Source organism: Pogona vitticeps, chromosome 3 (genome assembly GCF_051106095.1).
Source record: "Pogona vitticeps strain Pit_001003342236 chromosome 3, PviZW2.1, whole genome shotgun sequence".
NCBI lineage: Eukaryota > Metazoa > Chordata > Lepidosauria > Squamata > Agamidae > Pogona > Pogona vitticeps.
This window is the reverse complement of record NC_135785.1, coordinates 90,229,952-90,250,725: the sequence shown is the minus strand read 5'-3', so window position 1 is coordinate 90,250,725 and position 20,774 is coordinate 90,229,952. Positions and strand designations below refer to the sequence as shown.

General features: G+C 42.1%; 2 long non-coding RNA genes across 2 annotated transcripts; one reads left to right on the top strand and one right to left on the bottom strand.

Moving 5' to 3' along the window:
* Positions 1–5,386: 5,386 nt before the first annotated feature.
* LOC144588436 (uncharacterized) lies at positions 5,387–9,965 on the top strand. Its single transcript, XR_013544003.1, has 2 exons — positions 5,387–5,502; positions 9,279–9,965. It is a non-coding gene; the product is annotated as an uncharacterized LOC144588436 (long non-coding RNA).
* Positions 9,966–14,417: 4,452 nt separating this feature from the next.
* Positions 14,418–19,262, bottom strand: LOC140705905 (uncharacterized). Its single transcript, XR_012085505.2, has 3 exons — positions 19,102–19,262; positions 17,195–17,250; positions 14,418–14,580 (listed from the first exon to the last, which is right to left on the bottom strand). It is a non-coding gene; the product is annotated as an uncharacterized LOC140705905 (long non-coding RNA).
* Positions 19,263–20,774: the final 1,512 nt, after the last annotated feature.

Sequence of the window (20,774 nt, the reverse complement as noted above, 5' to 3'; positions counted from 1 at the left end):
CACTGATTCAGCAGGCTTACTCTAGTTGCAACTTTCTACTGGATTTCAGCCACAACATTTCCATCATTTTCACTATAGAGTTTTGTGTACACACATCGCCCAATTAGAAAAACTTTGTGCACATTTTTGATTGGAGAACTCCACTGCAAACTTTGAAGAAGGGTAACTTTTGGAACATTACTGTTGGTTTAGTCTGCAAAATGGAAAAATATGTCAAGTTCATATTAGAATGCAAACCATATTAATTTCTCCAGCAGCCCAAATCTAGAAGGCCCAAGACTGAGGAATATTATCATAAAAGAAATCCAGAATGCTTTCTGTATCCTCAGAATAAGTCATCTGCAGTTGTTAATTTCCTGGAAGTGACATGGCTTGAACATTGACTATAACCTTTAATTCACTCCCTCTAGTCCAAGTAGGAAATTTCCACAATGGAAAAAAAAATTCCACACCTACACGGATGTTTCTTTCTTTTTTTCTTTTTCTGTTTATGTACCAGCATTGGAAGAACGTAACACAGAAATTATGCATAGGAAAATAACTGGTTCTGACTGTCTTATGGGCTTCATCATGGCATTACTTACACTCTAAACACAAGCCCCGGATCCAACTAAAGTTTATTCTGATCAACATACTCTCTAATTTTCAGCTCCGATCAGCCTCTGTCTCGTGCGACTCCACCCCCCTGCATGCTGTGTTCCATTCCAACCAGAAGCTAACGCAATCACTGTGCGATGGAGGAAGACAACTGCATGTAGGGAAGAATCCACTTTAGCTCACTGACACCCAGGATGTCAATGTTTATTGTTGCCATCTTCCATTTGACCACATCCAGCTTACCAAGGTTCATAGATCTTATATTCCAGGTTCCTATGCAGTATTTTTCTTTGCAGCATCGGACTTTCCTTTCACTTCCAGGCGCGTCCACAGCTGAGCGTCCTTTCGGCTTTGGCCCAACCACTTCATAAGCTCTGGAATTATTTGTCCTCCGCTCTTCCTCAGTAGCATGTTGGACACCTTCCGACCTGAGGGGCTCATCTTCCAGCATCATATCTTTTAGCCTTTTGTTTCTGTCCATGGAGTTTTCTTGGCAAAGATACTGGAGTGGCTTGCCAGTTCCTGCTCCAGGTGGATCGCGTTTAGTCAGAACTCTCCACTATGACCTGTTCGTCTTGGGTGTCCCTGCACGGCATAGCCCATAGCTTCTCTGAATTACACAAGCCCCTTCACCTCAACAAGGCAGCAATCCGTGAAGGAGAGAAAAGGCTAATAGCCTCCAGCTAAATAAGACATCACATACAGGCCTCACCCCAGGTTAAAAAAAAATTACAGTCCAACTGGTTGTCATATCTGATGGTTAGAGGAGATGTCCTCCTCATTAAAGTGCCATATCACGGAAAAGCTTTGTCCACTGGAGTTCTGGAAAACTCAAAAGCTTCAATTTTCAGTGACCGAATAAAAGCTTTATTATCTCACCCAGAACTTTGTGTGTAAGTTCTAAGCTGAGGAGCAAGATAATGGAAAATGCGGGAACCATAAGCCACTATCTCAATGATGTTACTGAGCACCTTGCAGAAGGACCAGTTCATGCAGACACAGACACCAAGGACTGCCACAAGTTCAGGGCTCAATAAGGAAAGGTAACCCACTGCCATTCCTCCGGCCGGATGTATTTTCAGACACCTGCCTCTCTCATTGTACTTGACATTTTAAAATATGCACCCACATCCCATTCCCCCCTCCCTGCGCACACACTCAGCTGCTTCTCCAAGGCTGAATGGCAAGACCAGAAAGTGGGCTGAAAGGGAAACTGCCTCAGCAGCTCTGTGGGTTTCCTTTTAACCGCTTTCTTCAAGGAGGAAGGTTCTTAAGAAGTTTTTTTTTCTGTCTCAGCTGAACTCCCACATAAGCCACCAGTGGGAGTATTTAGATTGTGTTGAACAAGAGCAAAACCAGAGGCCTTTTGGTTTTGGCAGCTGCCTGGGAACTGCTTGTACCATAAGCATAAACAGTCCTAGGGGTCTCAAATACTGTTAATAAACTAGGGGGCCAATTTTGTTCTGGTCCAAGTTACTGGGGACTGAGTGCAGAAGATACTGACAGCATTGGGGCCATCACACTGCTAAAGTGCAGGGCTCCATGTGATTTGGCTAGAGCCCATTCTCTCTCACACACACACACACACACATTGCCATCAGCCTTTGAGCCCTTTTCAAAGCCTCTGTCCATTTGTGGAGGAGACGAGCTTTGTGGGAGTAGGAGTTCTGGCCTTCCATCCAACAACAACCCTCCACAATACACTCCATTGCTGCAAAGATGTCAATCAAAGCTTTATAAAAACCATTGTAAAAGGAGAGGGTTTTTTTTGGGGGGGGGAGCACATCTTTGGGGAAATTAGTACTTCCCTCCACAAAAGCAGTACATACACAGAATGCTCTCCATCGGCACCAACTGAGGCTTTCAAAAGGCCTCCCTGGAGTTGGGGAGAGAAGAAGGAAACTCCTCTTTTTCTCTGATAAGAGCAAGAGAAGCTGATGAGCCCATCCAGGGTGCTTCACAGCACGTCTCCTTCCTTCCCCTCTTCACACATTTGTTGCAGGAAGAATCAATGGGATGGTGTTGAATATCTTCTTGTTTAATGCATAACTCTCCAGGTGCTATAAACAATTATTCATCGCCCTCTTTTCTGCACCTTAAACGTCCTCCCTTTCAATACAGAATTTGATGGTTTAAGCAGGCTTAGAGAAGAGTGCCTAATCCTGCCTTCATAAGCTATTGAGCCATGAAGGTGCAATCATTAAAAGATGGGTTTCTTTCTAACTTGTGGGTGTTCAAGTTTGGCACTTTCCTAGATGGAAGAAGAAGATAAAGAATGCAAGATGTTGGAGGACTCTGGTCACCTGAAACCAACGACATAGAGAATGTCCTCTTTAATCAATCTTTTGTTACATCCTTTATTGCATATGTCTTGTGCTCAGCTGAACTGAAAATAATCCTGGTTAGCCATAGCATTGGCACAAAAGCAAAGAGGCTGACAGACTGAAGGTATGAACCCAATTAAGCAGGTTTCTCTAAAGCACTGCCAAAATGTTGCAACCTGATTCAGCTGGGTCCAGAGCAATGCATGGGCTGACAGTATGAAAAAAACACTGACCTTTTCCACTTTGGAAGAAATGCGTAATTGTGGAAATTCGAAGGCGAACAGATAGACTGTACATTCTGATAGCCCATCTATTTACTCATGTACTTGCTTACCTTCCAATGTGATGTATGTCATCACTTGCCAGCAATGCCTTTCTGATTTCTACACAGGATAAATCTCTGTGTGTAAAATAATAAATGGACATAAATCTGACAAAAAAAAACCCACAGCAGTATTCAGGAACCAGTAAGGAAAAAATCCTGGATCCCCAATACAGTGTCCGTGATTTGAACATTGCTGTTCTTTAAAGGCAGGAGGACTTTAAAAGGAGCCTTCCGTGTGAAATTGCTATACTGTATCAGGATTTATCATCAAGTCTTGATTGTATTCATGTATGCTGCAATCAAGATAATGGTTTCCTTTTACACTACAGATGTTAAATCCGCATATCAAAAGTAAGATGGTTCTCTTATCATTAATTACTGCTGCTGGAAGCATGAATGGCCACTATGCAGCGCTGTCTCCTATCTATTTCAGCTTGGACATTCTGAGTACAGTACTGTATGTCTGTAATTCCAAATGTGAAGAAAAGCTGGTTGTTCATTCGCCTTACAAATTCTCCACCCCACCATTAAAAATGGTGAGTGGATGCATGATGACAAGTTATACCTCTTGCATGTGGTGACTCTTTCATGAATGCATGCCACAATAAATTTGTTGGTGTTTGTAGCTGGACTTTGTTGTTTTCACATGTAGTCTTCTGAATTAACCTAGCTGCTACTTTCAGCAAGGAAAAAGAAAAGAAAAGAAAAGGAAAGGAAACTCTTGGAGGTTCAGAGAGATGTATTTGCTTAGGCCCAATGTTTAGGCATTTTTGTGCAGAGCAGTCACTAGGGATAAAAGGCAGAGACTGATTAAAGTGTAACCCTATGCATTGCTAATCAGAACTAAGTCTTGGCAGAGTGCTGAATTTTTGCTTTTTAAAAAAACCCACAACTCTAGCTGTACAGCAAATAGTGCAGGGGCCTATAGAGGGGAATTAGCTTCAAGTCTCCCCAGAACAGCCCCTCCCTTTTTGGTTCTTCCTATTAATTGGCACTTACAGTCTCTGGCCATAATTTATTCTGAAACATTGGTAAGAGAAAAAATAAAGAGGTTCAATTTGCTCACAGTTCAGAACAGACCAAAAATAGCGTACTGTACAAAATGACTGGTTATACAAACAGGCCTTAACTGACTCATAGCCTGCTTCTAGCAGGCTCCTGCAGACTACATTCTAACTCCATAAACTGATGGAATGTACTGTACACATAACGGACCTACGTATCTACATGGTACCTCTAACACTAACAGACTGAAAAGAGTGGGGAAAAGACATAGGCAGAGAGATATGGCTTTCTTCAATATCAAAGGCAGAGAAGGAACAATTTGTTACTGCTGGATTGACTGAAAGTCACCCCAGCCTAGAAAAGTCCCTTCCAGCTAAACCTCTTAAAGACAACTTATGAGGTTGAAAGTAATTCCAACAGTAAGCCCACTGACTACAAAATGGTTTGCTTCTGTTGTAGTTCTTATGTGCTGTTCAAGTCGGAACCAACTTACATAATGACCCTAATAGGGCTTTTAAGGTGAGATATGTAAGGAGTGGCTTTATCAGTTCCACATCCCCAGTGAACCTCCATGGCTGAGCAGGGATTTGAACCACAGCCTCCATCACTCTGTCCATTACACCACACTGGGTATCTTCTAGGTAGGTGTAGATAGGTCTGCAAGTAGCTCAAAGATACTTCTGAAAGAGATCTTATTTTGAAAAGCACTGGCCCTGAAAGAAGTATGCTTCTATCTTCCTAACCTAATTTCCCTCTTCTTTCCCAGCAGACCACCATGCAGTTATGGCCATATATTTATTTACAGATTTGATCCCTCTTTTAAAAAACTGGTTTGTTACACTCTGCAGCCTCTGACATAATCTCTTCCTTCCAAAGGACATTTTGCCATGAATAAAACAGGGAGCTTTTACATCATATAATCATCCTCATAATTACTCTACAATAGACCTGGGCAAAGTGCGGCCCACAGGCCACATACAGCCCGCGAGCCGCTCCTGTCTGGCCTGCCTGTCGCTTATGAGTGAGCCTGAGCTCCGGCTCCAGTCACCCAGCACGGCAGTAAGCAAAACCCGTGCGATCCGACGCTGGGATCTCATGAGTTTTGACTGTTACTCTTGAGCCTCAGGCTGTGGGGCCTGCGGCTCAAGAGGCTGGAAGCGATCCTTGCTCAGGTGACGTGATGATGCATCACATCACTTGTGCGGGATAGAAGACCATCGGAGAGGAAGGCCACAGGGGAACGGAGGACAGGTGAGTTAGCTCAGTGTCGAGGGTTTTTTTTCTTTCCCTCCCTGCGGTGAACGAATTACAATGCTCACATAGTTAACTCCCTAAAATGTTTAGGGAGTTAACTATGTCAGCCTTGTAGTTCGTTCACCGCAGGGCCTCACCCAATGGAGGCCTACTACTACCCCCCCCCCTCGAACACAGTTCAGATTTTTCATGTGGCTCCCTATAGAAATTAATTGCCTACCCCTGCTCTATGAGGAAAGCTGAGAAGTAGGAAAGTTATTGAACCAAGCTGATCCCATGCACTTCAATGATAAGCAGATGTTCTAGCTTACTACCCATGACTTTCCCACATTTTGTTTCCCCTGGGGTCCCATGACTTGAATCTAAGAGGGGTGACATTTTCTGTAAAAGCATAGAAAATCATCCACTCCAGTAATTATTTTAATGCTGAGAACATTACCAGCTCTTTAAGTTTGCAATGTTCCCAAATTGTAACCCAGCTTTTCTGGCTGTCCTCAAACACAGATATGTACATGCCCCTAAGTAGGGCATACTTTGAAGTTTCTACCACTGCGTTGTAGAAAAGACAAGCTGATTTTTACCTTGAAGTTTGAACAAAGGCTTACCTCTCCAGCGTATGGTGAATCTGAAAACCTCTGGCTTTTCAGAATAACCTTTATTATTGTCCTTCTAGAGACTGATAAATGCACAGTGCTGGTTGTGAGTGATAATGAGAAAGAACATAAGAAAAAAAAATAATGTAAAGAGGGATTTCTTTTTTAAGTAATATTTTCTAGCTATTTTTTTCTGGTTACTATAAAGTGTTTTTGGAGGCATTATCTTATGCCGTTCTGCTACGAATCCCCCCCCCCCTTAAACAGAAAAGTAAAATAATGTAAAGTCAGAAGCATAAGAGCTGCTGGAGAACTCAGTGGATTGGAGCAGTTGGTTGCACAACCAGGAGTTTGATCCCCCACAATGTCTCCTGGGAGAAAAGAGAGTCTGTGCAACCTTGGGGAAATGGCCTGCTCCCAAGGTCTCACCCCAAGGAAGGAATGGTGAGCCATTGATGAGTACTTTGTACCTAGGAAACCCTGGGAAAGGCCACCATTGAAGTAGCCAAAATCAGTCTGATGGCATGTAATGATTAGAGAGCCTATGTAGTGTCAGGGATAGTGTCAAACTAGGACTTAGCAGCCCTGAGTTCAAATCCTGCTCAGCTATGGAAACACATCTCACATACCCTGAAAACTCTATTAGGATTGCATTAAGCCAGAAGGGACTCAATGGCACATATAAGCAAAGAATAACACAGTAAGCAACATTATGATACATGGTTTAAATATAGTAACAGCAAAAACATTCTCTTCTTAACATTGTAATGTGTAATGGGAATAAGCATACATTAAAAGTACTGTATCTAACTTTCCAACATCTGTTCCAGGTGTTCCTGCTATACATCATTGGTAAACTATGTTCAAGATGGGGAATCACAGATTTTGAAGGCCTGTTCTAATCCAGTGCCATCCTATTCTGGCCTGGGAAGTGCATAGGGGAACAATAGTAAAATATACTGTATTTAGAACATATTCTTCCTTCTCAAACTTCCTCTCCCTCCATTCCTCAGCATTATCTTATATTCTCCAAGAGAGGAAACACAATCTGCACTACCCTAATGCTACAGACAGACAAGGAGACAGAACACATGACAAAGTGCAGCTCCCAATCCAAAAGAGCCTGAATTTAGACAAGGCTGGGAACACAAAAATCCAGCCAAGAAATGCCATTTGCCTCACCTTTCACTGTCTCTGATGCTGTTTTTAGGGTAGCTAGCTAACTGGTTGGGAAGAAAAATTAGCACTCACAGAGACTGGTTTAGCAGCTAGGAAGGGAATGGGGGAAAGGCAGGGAGACACTCTCTGTCTAGACTGGCTACCACTGGCATGAAGCCCAGCTTTGAATTTCCTCTCAATCCCTTGAGTTATTGAGGATTTCTCTTGAGGCTCAAAGCCAAATCTGAACATGGGAAGATCCTCTGCGGAACTCCATCTTGGTTTATTTTATCACACAGCAGGGAGGGCAAAAATAACAACAACAAAGTCTTAAGTATCCAGGCCAGCCAGGGCCTCCTGAAGACCTACTCAGGTTGAGGCACTAGGCAGGGTTTGCAAAGAAGTCATGAGGTAAACTCTAGATTCTTCTTCCTATCTGTGCCACGGTGAAAGGCACCTGGTTATCATCGCCTTTCCTCCTCCATTTTCAATTCTTCTTGACTACCCGCTCCTACATAAGTCAGCTCTTGGTTCCAAGTAGGACTAAACCTGGCACCTCTCAATTAAGCACTGATGGAAAAAATAGCCTCTTCTCTCTCTGAGGTACTCAGGTGTCTGTTTCTCCATGCTTTTAAAAAAATGGCTGGCTTGTATTTTGAGGGAAAGAAATGGCAATCCTTCTTCCCAGATGTGAATGAAGTGATGACTCTCTTCCACTCAAGGAGAAATCCAGGGATGGGCTGCCTTTGGCAACTGCCTCAGTAACAGACACAGGGCTGAGAGGGTGCTGAGCTTCATCAGGCCCCTGGCTGCTTCTCCTCCTCTCTCAAGCCGGACTCTTCTGTTGGAGGGACAGAGCTCTGTCTGCCCCATGACCTGTCCTGTCCCCCTAAGCCAGCCTCCTCTCTCAGGCCCTGGTGAAAGATACCACGCCATCACCAGTTTTGAGCTGAGACTCGATTGGCAGTCCAGCCATCTTCTCAACATGGTATGGAGGAGAGGTGCCATGTTATCCTTTGCCTCAGCAGCAAAATGTCTTCAGTCAACTCTATTAAGTGTTAAAAAGAAACAGTCCTCCAGATAAGGAAGGTCCTTGGCACACAGACCTGGACTCTTCAATTTGTTCAGGTTCTGGTTTTCTTGGGGGGGGGGATGTGTTGGGTTTTTTAGTTACTAGTGCAGTTAGGTAATTTTAGACTCTGGACTTTGTGTGGAAAGGGGGGATTTCTTTTTGATGTTAAGATTTATTACTTTGCTTCCTGCAGCATCCAAGGGCCTTCCTGCTCAAGCTGCTAGACTTTGCTTCCAGACCCACCCCTCACTTCATGGTATCATTGTCCAGAATACCTTGCTCTTTAAAATTACAGTTCTAGCCTATTTCAGGCTATTTCTAACCTTGGCACATAATTTGGATGCTTGCTTTATCCCTGTCAGACAAATAAGATGATACATTTGCATGCACGGATTTGCCTGTCTCCGTTTATTCATGCCACATAGAGAAACTTTGTTCCATTTCTTTCAGCTGTTCAGCAGCTAGCCCAAGTTAGGGCATATCCCACGCCAGGCTCCCTCCAAGCCCAGTGCCCTCTAGGCTGTTGCCTGCGTTGGCTGGCTCTAAAACCACCCTTCAGCAGATGCCATGTATATGGTCTTCTCAAGATAAGTTTTTCATGCTTGAAGTTAAAAATCTGTTAAAAACATCACATACCTAATGCCACCTATACCAGGTAGACATAGACTATGTGAAATAAGCACATATATACCATTTTCCTTTAGTAATGTAATTGATCCAAGTGTGTCAATTCAATTTTGGGCAGCTTTGTTCTCTCTCAATGCAGATATATATATATATATATTTTAAAAAAGTCTGATGCAAGCAGAACCTGCAACAGCCCAGCATACTTCATTCTGGTTGTGCTTGTCCCACTCAGTTCTTCTGCCTCCTCAACAGTCAGTCTTCCTTGTCTTCTGACTGAGCATGCTGAATTCTCCCTGAACAATTTTATTATTCTCTTTCCACAGGATGCCCAGCCAAAGACACTCTGTACTGCTAGAAAAATTATTGTTCCCCTGAGCCTGCCAGCACATCCCTCTCATGCACAGCAAGTGCCATTTTGGTGATGGACGCCCTGGCACTTATAACCTGAACGTTAGAAATTGAAGACGACATTACAAAAAAACCTGTGTGGTTCTTGTACAAAATCTAGGGAGAAAAGGGGTTGGTGCTTTTATTGGACCACTGACATAACAGAAACAAGGTAAATGTTTGTGTCAGGCTGGCCATTGCAGAGCTTGAGGAGAAAAAGAAGCATATCAGAAAAGTTACAGAAGTGTGATTTTTCTGTGACCTCCTCTCCTACACCACAACTCTTCAGTCTCTGCAATGCTCAAGCTGAAAAATTATCAAGAAAAATGAAATTTATTCACTTGAATCAATTGCATCACTGATGAAAAATAGATTTGTGCTTATTTCACATAGTTTTCTCTGTTTCTGTTAGCCCAAAGTGGCTACCGTTTACCTCACATACTAGCCTTCAGTCCCTGGCCACTAAAAAGCCTGGTTCAACTGAGCAGTCCTACTCTGCTTTAATTTTCTTCTCCTCCTCCTCCTTGGAAAACTGTTGAACTCAAGACGCCTATGCTGCCCACTTCTATTCAGAACTGTCTTCTCAGCCTTAAGGATGACAATGGCTAAAAATAAAAAATAAATGCATGCAAAAGGTTCTTCTTGGAGTGCCATGTCCCAAGGATTTACTAAATGTGTTGTTGTTATTTGTTACTTCAGCCCTTTGTGAACCCTTTCAAATATCAACATGCAATTTTGAAAACACTAATTGATTGTGGGCCACAATAGCAACTAAATATTCCTCCTCCTATTCTTCTTTTCTATCTACTACTGAACTGGGGGGGGGGGGGGGCTGGACTAGATTACCCTGGATTAGAGATGGGGACGAGGTTGCTGTCCTCTGAAGATGCCGGCCACAGAGACTGGCGAAACGTCAGGAAGAACAACCTTCAGAACACGGCCAAAGAGCCCGAAAAACCCAGAACAACCATTAGATCCCAGCCGTGAAAGCCTTCGCGAATATCATTGAAGAATGTTTGTATATTCGTATTTGTTGATCTGTTAACCTTGATGAATAACGGATCAAAACAAATGACAATTGTTTTTATTTGTCCCCATCTCTACTCCAGATCCCTTCAAATTCTACAATTCTCCCCCTCCTTCTGTCCTTTTTCTTCTTTTTCTGCTGCTGCTGATGTAGGCTATGGTCCACGAGAGTTCATGCTGTAAGAAACAGATGATACCACAGGACACGTTAGGTTGCAACAAACCAACATTTATTTCTACTATTCTAGTATTACTAGAATTAAATTATTATATTTTCATTATTACTATCACTGTTATTAAATTTTGCTATAAGTATCAAATTTTTGCATGTGGACAAGATTAAAAGAGTGGTCGTTCGACTAAATAGGCAGGGTATAAATGCAATTAGTTAATTAATTAAGATAATGATCAAAGACATTTTTTATTTTACTTTTTTTAACTGATGCTGTAGTGACTCTTTTTGAAATGGGGTGGAGGCTACTAGACAAAAGAAGGGCTTAGACCCTACAGGAAAGAAGGGCCTTTGGGAAACTTGCAGTCCGAGGAGTAGTGGTAGCTATATTCCAAACCTAAATCAACACACCTCTGCTTTTAACGCAGCCCTCCATCTGCAAGAAATTTCTGAGTTCCCCTCTCTGCTTGTCTTCTATACTCATGTTTCTGAATAGTTATGGAGGGGTGTTCTTGTGTTGTGCAATTTGATCACCAGCCTTAACCCCTCCCTGCCCCCATTTCTCCTCCCCATTCTCCTTCTTGCAAAACTGCTGAACTCAGCATGTCTGCCTGTATGCCTGCCTGCCATGGAGGGGCCCACAGTCTCTTTCAGGAAGCCTCAGAGGATACACTCCAAGGAACTGTACAGAGCTGTGGCTTTGTTTTTTTTCTGATCATTTGCACAAAGGACTCCACAGGACAGAGGGCTATTTAGATTTGATCTCTTCTGAAAGGTCATAATGCCCATCCAGCGCACCCACACCATATAATCAGAGGTGGGATTCAGCAGGTTCGCACCTATTCTATAGAACCGCTTCCTAAATGTACTATTGGTTCTTAGAACCGTTTGCTGGCCTGAGATGAATGAAGGAGGAGGGACCTCAGAGGAGTCAGTAACTGAAGGACCGATTGAGGTGGTGGGGTTGAGGTGGAGTGGCAACAGATTGAAAAGAGACCATACCTTCCAAGCCAGAAGGAAGCGGGGGGAGGAGAGAATAACTCCACAACAGGTGCGCAAAGGCGGCCTCCAGGTAACAAAAACAGGGCTATCAGTCATTTCAGGAGGAGGAAAGGGGAGGGAAGCAATTTTTACTGGTGAGCTATAGGGCGAAAAAGGAGGTAAAGGGAAGGAGAGATGTGTCAGTTCTCTGTCAAACATGGTTATAAGCACCCACTGTGAGGTGTGTGTTTGTGTGTGTGTTTTGGGCACATGCCCACGGTGAGGGTAACAGCAGCGGTATGCCCAAACAGATACATTTATCTAGATGTCTTAATCATGTGAGAAGTAATTATGATGATAGGCAGTAGGGAGACCACTGTGGAAGAAACCCTCATCGGATCCCACTGTCCTGGGCATTTATTTATTTATTTATTTATTTATTTATTTATTTATTTATTTATTTATTTATTTATTTATTTATTTATTTATTTATCATTAGGACATAGAACCTGTTGTTAATTTATTTGAATCCCACTACTGCATATAATAAAATGATGTGCCATCAGGCCAATCCTAATTTACAGTGACCCTACCAGTACTCAGAAGTGATTTGCCAGCCCCTCCCAGTAATACTCTGGGACTGAGAAGTGTGCCCAAGGCCACATATGTGTCAGGGTGCAAAACTTCATTAATCACACACATTTTTGGTGATCTCATTTGGCCCCTCTCCCAGAGGTCACAGTGAGATTGAAGCTTCTAGCCCTTGGCTGCAGGAACCCCAATGCACCAAAAGCTATATGCTCAGACAGACCATAGCAGACGAGAGTTACACAAAAGAACTAGAAACAGTCTTCTGGCATCTTCAAGAAAAATAGGTTTATCAGCTTTCAAGAATTTCAATCCAATTCTTCAGATATTCAGATGCATGAGTACAGTATTCAAACCACATGTTTATGTATTCCGTGGTCATAGTTATGGAGGCTGGAATTAGGGTGAAAGAGGATACAAAATGACACTTGCATATGTTAATGCTGGTCATAATATTTCAAAAGGCTGGTTAGCAGAATAATTTGGCAATAATAAGATTCGTAATTAAGACAGAAGTGTACTAAGCTTCTAAGATGGATTGATGCAGCCATACAAGGGAAAAACTGTGGTAGAGGGATCTCCCTTTAGTAGAGCTTTGCAAATCTCCTCTTTTAGCTCACAATTCCCAGAATCCCCCAGCCAATATGACTACTAGAAAGAAAAGATATTTTGCCCTCTGCAGCTTTTGGTACTGAAGGGTGGTATATACAGTACATCTTTTAAGCAAGCAAGCAATCTATCTATCTATCTATGTGGCTCTAGTAAGAAACTGTTAAAATCTGTACAGATCGAATATAGTCTGCACGCGTTTCACAGCTTTTGTTTTCAAACACTCTGGCACCTCGGACTGAGTACATTTTAGCATAGGAACCATACAAATAATGCTTTTGTCGGTTTGATAATTCAGTTCTTCCAAAAGATCAAATGCAATGAAAAAGTAATCACAAATCAATCAATCAAATAAGCAAGTAAACAATACTAAAATCTCAAGCAGAAAGGCAGCATGAAACATTCAGCACACATTTTGAAAAGCAAGAAATTGTGTGAGGATGGATAGAATCCAGTGCATTTTTTTAAAAAAAGAGATCCGTGTGAAAGTGAATATTACAGAAAAGCAATTCCCTTTACACCTGGAGCAGGAGTTAAGAACAGGATGATACAAAGACCTAACAGCTGTATTGCTGCATGTGAAGGAACTGTAGAGAAAAAGAAGAACAGAGTGAGTCGTCCCCTCAACTGAGATGAAGAGAGCTAATAGGAAAGATAGTAGAAAGTGAAGAGCTGAATGTAGAGGAGGAGAAAGAAAGGGAATCAAAAGGAAAGAGGGAAAAGATTGAGATCTGTCTGGTGGAAGAGAGAGGGAGAAGGAGAGGAGGAGCTAATTTTACCCGTGTGGGAGGAGGATATAGGAGAGGAAAGCAGGAGGAGACAATTCAGTATACCAATGACAGGAGAAAGAAAGGAAAGAGGAGAAAAGAGAGAAAAGAGAAAAGAATTGGAATATGATAGAATGTGAGGGTTGCTGGAGGACTTCCCTAATTTAAAGGTAAGAGGATTGCTGCCTGATCCGAATACATCTAAAGAGAAAGGGACATCCGTAGATCCTTTAGAATGGACAGTCGTGGTTTTTCCATGGGGACAAGGTCCCTCGAAGAGGGTGATTTGTCCGGACTCTTCCTTCAATTACCCACCACCAGAGGGAGATTGGGCCAGACACCCTTCTTGTGGGACAATCTGCACGTTCCAGAGTGCTCCGATGAGGAAGCCCACTGATCAGGAATGTTTTGGGCAGCCCCCCAATGAATCCTGTCGGTTCCAAGACAGAATTGTTTGAACCAGCAGAAGTTGTTGTTGGTTCACCTAATGTTAAACTAAATAAACCTGTTAATGTTGAAAAAGAGACTCAGCCATCATTTTCTGCCAAAAAAGAGGAACTGTTCCAGATCTTTAATCACACTGCATTCATTCGCAAACCAGAGCCCACTTCACTATACATCTAAAAAAAAAAAAAAATCACCTTTGCATGAGAGAAGGACGGCATACACACTCTTCCAAAGAATACCATCTGCTGGTTTCCCATCAAAGTAAGTGTGAGGAAACTGCAGCCATCCTCGTGTTGATGGACCCCAATTTCCATCAGCATGAACTATCCTGGGCAACGATCAAGAGTGCTGTAGTCAAACAATATGTGGCAGGCCATTCCTTCTTTACAGAAAACCAGGGTAATAATGATAACACCCAAACACCCAAAATGGTATTTCAAGCTGCTTTATTTCTTCCTGTCTGGGTTACTGGCCATGAACATGAAATGGGGCTAATCAAAATTCTGGCCACTTATACAGTAGATGCTGATAAATTACCATGCTGATTCCCATGTTAGGGAAGACTTAACTTGCCTGTTTCTGCTGGCAATGATTGTTGGTCAGGATGGTTTGTTCCCTGCATCTTGTCCCTCTCTGGTCAGATGACAACTAAAAAGGAGGACAGCGTCACATGGGATCAGACCAAAAATCTATCTAGTCCATCATTCTGTTTTCAGAGGGGTCAAACAGATCTCTGTGGGGAACCCACAAAAAGGACACAAAGTCAAAAACACAATTTTGCTTATATTTCCACAGAAACTGGAACTCAGAGGCACCCTGGCTCTGCAACTAAAGGTACTAAGAGCCCCCAGAACATGAAAATTCACATCCAGAAGTTCAAAGACTAATTGGCTCAGTGGTAGCCCAACCCAACACAGCACCTAGGTGCACTTACACCCATTGAAATCACTAGGTTTAAGTATGCTTACCTTTGTGTAAGATCAAGCTCCAAGGCTGCATTCTTAAGCATACTTTCTTCAAAGTAAAGAGATGTGCAATCTAATCCTTGTCTATTTACTCAGGCAGGCAAGAAGCAATAATTTCTGAGAGTTCAAGGTGCTATTGCGGGGGCATCTTTTCTCATGGGATGCTCACTCTTCTTTTCTATCTTACTGTACTCACTGATCAAACAGATTTCATATGTTTCTGAAGAACCACTAAGACTTGGGAACAGAGATAGTAATGCACATTTTGCACTCTGTAGAAAATGGTGCCTCAGCTCTCCTGCCTTTTACTTTCTGAAGACTATCCTCTGCTTTCATGCTAAAAAATAAGGTTCCCTGTCATGCACAGAACTTACTTCCTCTTGAGAACAATGAAGAGCCCCGTGACACCTAAAAGACTAACACAATTCTTATAGCTTATAGCTCTTATAGTGTTCATGCACTGTAGTCCACCATCACAGAGAATGGAGGAAATCTGAACTACAACTCCCAGAATCCCCTAGTAGGACTCTCAAGACTGATAATCCATAACAAACAAACAAAATAAAAGCCATGAGCCATCATTAAGACAAATATATTTACTATAATGTGAGCTTTCTTGGGCAAGTGTGTACAAAAAAACCTCACACTGTAGTAAATTTGTTAGTTTTAAAGGTGCCACATCAGTCTTTGTCATTTCTCTGCAGCAGAGTAATGCTTGCCACCCTGTAGGAACTGTTATTGAGATACTAGGTAGGTAGGTAGGTAGGTAGGTAGGTAGGTAGGTAGGTCGGTCGGTCGGTCGGTCGGTCGGTCGGTCGGTCGGTCGGTCGGACGGACGGACGGACGGACGGACGGACGGACGGACGGACGGACGGACGGACGGACGGACGGACGGACGGACTGTATTTTGACTCTGTGATTTGGTCACAAACTGTTAAATGTATATGATTCCTATAGTTGTTCTATCTCTGGCCCAGCCAGTTTTAAGCTAACAGCAAGCATTCTACCCAGAATTTGGAAACATTTGGCTACAGCTACCAGAAGCCCACACCTGGTTCAGGATTTTAGGACTCGTAGTCCAAAAAGTGATATTTATGAGATCAGATCCAACCTAACTTTCTTCTCAGCACCCTTTTCTACCAATGGGCATCTTCTCATTCACTTTGCAGGTCACCTATGCTGTCAGCAGTAATGATGAATTTATGGCAAGTCTGTCCTGAACTGTTGCCAGCTTATCTGCAGTCAACATAAATGACTTCAGCGGTTGGAATTGAGGTCAGCTGCAATGGACCAATTGTCCTGTGAAAATGGAGGTCAAGCCATGTACCAATCTCTCCCTTCCCCCACGAATCAGCAACAATCACAAGTGACATTGGCAAACATAACTCTTTCGAGCTAATATCTGTGTTCCTAAACCATATGAAGTTCTTGCTTGTCTGGTCCGTAACACAGCTGTTACATATTCTGCACTTTGTACATCATAAATTAGTATTTGTGCTCACTCATGAAAGACAGAAAGGTAAACATCCACACTGATAGTGTTCTTTGCAATGCCTTGGATAAAAAAGATGTACAAGTTATCTATACATGCACGGAGGTAGTCATTTTCCTATACCTATACGTGACCCAACCTTCCTCAGATTAACATATTTGCCATCTTAATAATTTAATTCACATCTGGGCACATTAGAGCACTACACAGGACCTTCATAAAGTTCAGAACATCATTTTAAAGGTTTACAGGCTGGGAAAAGAACCAGTTCATTGTTGTCATTGGGACAACAGCATTGTTAGTAAGATCCTTAAATGGAAATGACTACCATAATGGCTTCCCAGAGTGTGGCAAAAGTATTTTTTTCAGACTATAGCTCCCAGTATCTCCCAGGCACCTATACTATTTGGGGGATTCTGGGGGATGTAATCAAAAAGGAACCTTGGGAAAGAAGTTAAATATGTTATGAATGCTTTAATTCAAACGGTGGAGGTGTCCAGGGTAAAATCAAACTAAGATACAATTAATTAATGTTAGACTCTGGAAAGAATTGTTTTATGGTGGCAGGAGACAGTTGCTTTCCAATATGTTATATGCCAGCCCTGCATTAGGCAGATTAGGACAGCAGTCATAAACAGATGGGGTTAGGTATTATTGAATTCATTATTATTATAACTATTATTACTACTACTGTTATTACTACTACTATTATTATTCTTTTTTCCCTCTCAAAAACAGGAACTTTGGAGAATTTCTTTATTTGGTGACAGAAATAACTTGTGAACATTTGGGGTACCCACTTTACCTGGAGAAGATGGCATGGTTTACTCTTCTGCCTCAGACAACGCTTCTTAAGTCAGCCTTAAGTGAAGATCAAAGGATGTGAATCCTCAATAAACATACTGCTAAACACATGATTTCACTTATGGTATATGCAGATAAAATCAATAAATCATAAAACTGTAGAGCAGGAAGGGATGGACCTAAAGGGTCATTGAGACCAACCCTTGCCAATGGAAGAAATCCACAGCCACAGTATCCCCGACAGATGGCCATCGTTTTTAAAAAACCACTAATGGAGGAAAGTCCGCCATTTTCTGTGGTAGTTCATTCTGTCATCAAACAGCCCTTACTGCCAGGAAGTTCCTCCTAATGTTAGTTAAAATATTTCTTGTTCTGTGAATTGATTTGTTCAAATCCTGCCCTTGAACAAAATAATAGAAACAGCTTTGCTCCATCCTTCACGTAACAGCCCTCTGTCTGTCTGTCTGTCTGTCTGTCTGTCTGTCTGTCTGTCTGTCTGTCTGTCTGTCTGTCTGCCTGCCTGCCTGCCTGCCTGCCTGTCTGCCTACATTTTACATATATGTCACTAATATGTCACTTATATGTCCAAGCAACTCAAGATAGTATGCATGGCTTTCCTTCTCCCCATTTTATCTCATGACAATACTGTGAAGTAGGTCAGGGTGGAAGAGTATGTGACTGGTTCAAAATCATCCAGGGAGTTTTATGGCTAAGTGGGGATTTGAATTTAGATCTCCTAAGCTGTAGACCAACAGTCCAAGTAGTATACCACACTTCAAAAATATCTGAAGATAGGTATCATTATCAGCAGCCATTCTCCTCTTCTCCAGGCTTAAAATATCTAACTTCCTCAACTATTCTTATAGGGCAGGCTAGCCCATATTTAGTCTGTAGGCCACGCAAGCAACCAGGCATTCCTATGTTCTCCCCAGTACCTCTGGATGCCCTCAAGACCCCAAATACAAGCTAAAAATCCTCTGGCCAACATGTTACTAGTTTGGCTGTCAGAAGATCATGGGAGACCCTGTCAAAAGCCTTATTGAAATCAAGATACAGTACATTCCCTAGCATTCCCCTGATCTACCAAGTTTGTAACTCTCTCAAAAAAGAGGTGATTAATCTGTCTTGACTTCATTTGAAGAAACCCATCTTCATTCTCAATAACTACTGCATTTTCTTTTTAAAAATGCTCACAAACTGACGATTTATCTGTTGCAGAGAACCTTTCCAGGTATCAATGTCAAGCTGACTAGTCAGTAACTGCCAGAATCCAATTCTTCCCACATTTTAAATCCATTTTATTTTTTGACGTGGACATTTCCCTGCCTCTGTTATTCAAAGCTCAGAAACAAAGCTTCTGTGATTATATGTATATGAGCAAAGCTTGAATTTATTCACATTTCTGCACCAGTGTTATCAATGACGATGCAGCTGAGCATTGGGCATGCGTCCTTGATTATACACTCTTGTTGTATAGTCTCACAACACAGAGTGAGAGAGGGCAGTTACAGGCTAGGGCAGAGGAAGAAAGAGAGAGAGGGATAATGTGTGATAATCTCCGCTGTCCGAGGGTCAGTTGTCCAAGAGTCAGTAAGTGTAGCTTTATGACAGCTAATAAAAATGCCTGTAAATTTCCATTTGAAGAGGTTTTCAAACTTGTCTTTCATATTTGCTTCTGAAATAAAACTGATTCATAATTCTTCCTCCTCTCCCATTTGCTAACCTAGGAACCCACCCCACTGCCCAAAACCTCTGTAGCAATGCCAAGAATGAATGACTATTTCCAGAAAAATAACTGGGAAACGTTTCATAGAAAGCCAAATGCTTTCAGTCCCTGTTTTGACATTATGTGCAAACAGCATAGGAAACAGTGGTGGGACAGATGAGGAGGAGAGTGATCTGCATTACCTGGTCTGCTTTGTTGCCTAATAGGCACTGGCTGGCACAAAGCTATAAGAAATGAAAAAAATATGCAGTTAATCCCACCCTACACCTATTTTAAAATTTTCTACTTTTTCAGGAAATATTGAGATTTGCTGAGGAGCCCCTTAGTGCCTCCCTACCTGCCAGAGAACTCATGATTCTGGGATGTAATCTGGGGACTGCACCCAAGGCTGAAAAAAAATCATACAGGATATATATATCCTGTATGATTTTTTTCCAGCCTTGGGTGCATATATTGGTTGTATATATTGGGTATATATATTGGCTGTACTGTAGATGTTGCTTAGCCTTTCATCATAACACATGCTCAGTCAAGAACAGCAATACTACAAAATATATAACATTAAAACAGTAAATTATGGCAGTATTAAATAATTCTGGAAGTAGAAGAGGTCAGTCCAACATGCCTCTTCAAAGATTCAATGGCAGGAATTATATTTAAGTGTGTAAATATTTCTGAGAATTTTTCCTCAGTGGAAGATATGGTCATTTGGGGATTTGCCTGAAGAAGTGGGTCCTAGAACAAATCAAGCCTGAACTTTCTCTGGAGGCAAAAATGTTGAGGCTGAAGCTGTTTTACTTTGGGCACATCGTGAGAGGGCAAGATTCTTTGGAAAAGACAATAATGCTGGGAAAGGTGGAAAGCAGCAGGAAAAGACGAAGACCAAATATGAGATGGACTGATTCCCTAAAGGAACCGCAGGCTTGAGTTTACAAGAGCTGAGCAAGACAGTTGAGGACAGGACATTTTGGAGATTGCTCATTCATAGGGTTCCTATATTGTAAGTTGAAGGCAACTTGATGGCATATAACAACAACAAACCAAGAGAAAATCCAGTATAGTGAACCAAGAATGAGAACTTGGAAATCCTTATTCCTACTCCACCTTAGTTACAGGATGCTAGCCCTGCTAGCCAGCAGATTCTTGGAACTGCTGTGAAAATAAATTCTGTTCTCCTTTCTCACTGTATAGACACACAGTATAAAAGCTGTATTCCTCCCTACTTTCTGTAGACAGGGCTATCTCAAGAAAATTTGCTGCTCAAGACAGGGGAAAAGTATACACACCTGTATTCTTCTTCCACGTTCAGAAGCCAACTGGACTGGCGTTTGAACCTCTCTTTAATACTGGCAGTGGGACTTTATCCTCTGCCACACCTGAGTCAGGATGCTACATTAGGAGGTGCAGAATTGGTCAGGTAGCACACCCAGGGTTTTATCCTCCCATACCTTGACACCATTTCCTTTCTCATCTGTTGCCCAAGGCAGTACCTTTGGCCTAATAGGGGAGCCCTGTCAAGAAAGCAAAGGACAGCTGTTAATTGATTTTCTAAATTTTCAGTTATGTGACTCCTGAGTCACTCACACACACAAGTGCACATCAGGTACCACAGTCTTGGTAACTTATGTCATTGTTGTTATGCTAGTCAGCATATACAAAGATGGGGAAGTACATTATTGGTCCAAAGCGAGCACAAAATCTTTTGTTTCTGCCCTAGATGTTTACCTGATCAGACTTCCTCAAGCTGTTAGTAAGACAATATTTCCCATCATCCTCAGCTACTGGGTTATTAACTATTAACTAAAATAGATTCAAAGTAATCAGGCATAATGCTCCATTTAAAATCTCTCTCAGG